This window comes from Cyprinodon variegatus, unplaced genomic scaffold, assembly GCF_000732505.1.
Source record: "Cyprinodon variegatus isolate N-32 unplaced genomic scaffold, C_variegatus-1.0 Scaffold955, whole genome shotgun sequence".
Taxonomy (NCBI): Eukaryota; Metazoa; Chordata; class Actinopteri; order Cyprinodontiformes; family Cyprinodontidae; genus Cyprinodon; species Cyprinodon variegatus.
The window spans coordinates 5,982-9,491 of record NW_015151408.1 but is presented as its reverse complement, the minus strand read 5'-3'; positions in this window follow the sequence as shown (position 1 = coordinate 9,491).

Genomic DNA, 3,510 nt, shown 5'->3' with positions numbered 1-3,510 from the left:
TTCCAGAGCTTCACAGGAGAAGAACAGGTTTCCTGGAAGACAGAGACAAAAGTTAGAATCCAGTCTGGATCTAAAAGTCAACAAAGGTTCTCAGAGATACTAGGCTTAGGTGCTAACCAACTGGATCAACACTGCGGCGTTGAGGCAAGGTCTGAAGACAGCTTAAGTACTGTGGATCCTCTAATGATGGAATGAGCTCCAGCTGTGCAGGAGGCTCGACTCAGGAGGATCTATGGCGGACTCTGCTGGAGGAAGGTGGTACTTCTCCAGCTCCCAACATTGATGAAAGAGAGATGTCCTTCATTGGTTCCTGTTGCAGAACTGCTGATCTGTCTTTCAAGGAATTTCCAGGAAAGTTTGGTGGGTTTAGAGCTTTAAAGCTAACTAGATGTGTTTTTGCTAAAGCTGGCTGATTTTCCTTTGGTACCAGAGTCACAAAAGGTGAAATTATGTCAGCTGTAAACAGTGTTGCCAACTCAGAAACTTTGTTGCTATATTTAGCGACTTTTCAGACCCATCCAGCGACTCTAATTTCAAAAAAGCAACTAGCGACAAATCTAGCGACTTTTCTGGTGTCACTGGTGGCTTTTGGAGACTCTTAGGTGAAAGCACGTATCGTTCCTACTCTTGTCCTCCAGCGGCAGGTGCTGCCGTGGAGCGCCTCCACCGTCCCAATCCCGTTCTCCTGCTTCCGCAGGAGTTCCTCTCAACGGTGCAGTCAGAGCCACAGCAAGTTTACCCTCAGTGTCCAGACAGCAAATGAACCACGCTCAAAAATGCTGATCCTCATCTAACGGGCATGCTATGTTTGTTTTTAAACCTGTGTTTAACAAACCTAGTGAATTATTATTTGTTGTTTTATGCACAAACTATGACAAAAAACCTGACTAAATTCCGAAATAAAACAGTGTGCTAGGATGTAAGGAGTGCAGAGACAGAGGAAACTTTTTGTAATGTGTATTACTAAGGGTATGCTGGCATGACACGGTATGCTGAGCCCGACAGAACACTGGACTGGAGCAGAGCAAATAGTCATCCCACATGGATTACTTTCCTGTGATCGGCTTATACAAGGGAGCTGTGTGATTGGTTGCAAACCATCCCCTGTATAAAAAAATGCAGTTGTGTATCAAAGCACATTGGGAAAGTCTCAAAAATCCACACAAAAATGCAGTGACATTTGAAGACAACTGGTACTTTGTCATTTAGTTTATAAGTATTTATGGACCAGAAATACTTTGGCGAATCATGTGCTGTGCATGTGTGAATCTTGTATGCTTACATGAATCTTGTGTATTTGTGGGTCTTGTACTGTGTTTGTGGATTTGTGCTTGCGTGAATCGTGCTGTGTGTGTGTGTGTTTTGAGCTTGTCCTGCGTGTCGTACGGCTCAGGAATAAAGGACTCAAATGCAAGACCTGACACAGTGGATTCAAACTTAAAGTTCCTTTAATACAGTGCTGGGTTGAACACCAAAAGAGGTATCAACAATGGAGGCAAAGACAGGTCCAAATAAAAGCTGGGGTCAAAACACTACAAAGCTAAAGTCTAACAAGCAAAAAGGCTGGAACGCTAAGCTCTAAAAACAAAGACAAACTGGCAAAGGGAAGCTGCAAGAGTGGGAGCTAAATAATTTAACAAACAAAAGAGGAGCATATGCACCAGGTGAATGGCATTAGGCTGTGGCAGGTCCTGATTGCAGGAAGGAACTCAGGAAGTGAAGCTGCCTAAAACGAGAGAGGAAATTAGTACAGAATAAAATAGGAAGTGAAAAGAAAAGGTAGTACAATTGACATTTATCTAATCAGTACTGCCCCTGAAATTACCCCCAGCCCCCATGTTTGTATGACCGCCGTTGTGGAAAACGACTTGTGAAGATGGACCAGCTAGAAGAACGAGGTTTCCAAGAACGCTGGGGCCCTTTTTCCACCTGGATCCCCGCTCTTTTCCGCCCTCATGTCCCTCCGTTGTTGCACAAACTTGCCCCACTTCTTCACTTCCTCGATCGTATCTAGACCCACAGCTAGCTTGTGATTGTCCCTCTTGTGTTGTGGTGTGGAATAACATAGCGTAGACCATACTTCAATATTTGGCATAAATGAAAACATTGTTTCTGGAACCTAAAATCCTTTTTTCAGTCCCATGAGAGGATTCAAAGATTAGTGGCTTTCTCCTTTTAACCAAACCAAGATTCAGAAGCATCACCACCACTGACTCTCTTCTGTATTCCAGTGGTCCCTTTTTCCACTGCTGAAAAGTTCAGCAGTGGGGATGTTGAGCCTATTCCATGAATAAATCTGCCTAACTGTATTTTTGTGTCTGGCTGATCTCTGGATCCATCTCTCGAATCATTACAGGTATCTCATATCCATTCCCTTTATTCTATTTTAAGCAACTGCACATTAACTTTTTAACACATTTAACTCCCTGTTTTTGTTCTGAAAACAGGTCAGGTGAAAGAATGAGCTATGGAAACTAGACACTGTACTGTTTTAAAGCTAATTTTCAACTATTGGCTCACTTATATTTCCCCATGACAAAAATAGCTAAACTGTAATTCCACAAATGGACAACAGATATTCACACAATCCACAAACTAAAATCACAGAAAAGGCAAACAAAACAAACAACTGACCAAAATCTAATTGATTAACCCTCCTAATTATTGCACGCAAATCTTTCAGGGCCTTTTTCTCTTTTCTTACGGGGGGTGTTTAGGCAGATTCCTGAAATCCTTCCTGTAACTACGTCAAATGGCCACTGCAAACCAGGTACTGTTCTGTGGTAACCCAACCTTGGATAAAAGGGATGATCTCTCTCATATCTGACCTAAGAATCAGTAAGCCGGACTCGTTTCCGGTGAGGGTAGTACTCCGCCAAGGTTATTCTTTGTCACAGATTCTGTTCATAACTTTTACGGAGTGAATTTCTAGGCACAGCCACGGTGTTAAGGTGATCTGTCTTGGTGGCCTTAGGATTGTGTCTCTGTTATTTGCAGATGATGTGGTTCTATTGGCTTCATCAGGGCGTTATCTACAGCTCTCACTGGAGCAGCTCGCAGCAGAGTGTGAAGCAGCCGGGATGAGGATCAGGTCCTCCAAATCCGAGGCCATAGTCTTGAGCTGGAAAAGGGTAGAGTGCACTGCCCCTAGTGGAGGGGTTTAAGTATCTTGGGGTCTTGTTCACAAATGAGGGGAAGATGTAGATCGATAGGCGGATTGGTGCGGCATCTGCTGTTAAGCGTGCACTGTACCGGTCTGTTGTGGTAAAGAGAGAGTTGAGCCAAAAAGCAAAGCTCTTGATTTACCTGTCAATCTACAGTGGGCACTGGTTGGAAATGGACGGTTTCCTGCGTGATTCCTGTGTGATTCCCGCGTGAATCACGATGTATTTCCTGAGGCCAGTTTTTTTATTTCAAAAAGAACTGCAATGTACCCGGATAACCACCAGGTGGCGCTTGGGACCTCTGCCGTACTAAAGGTGACGTTTGTGGGCCTGCAGTCAACTGAAA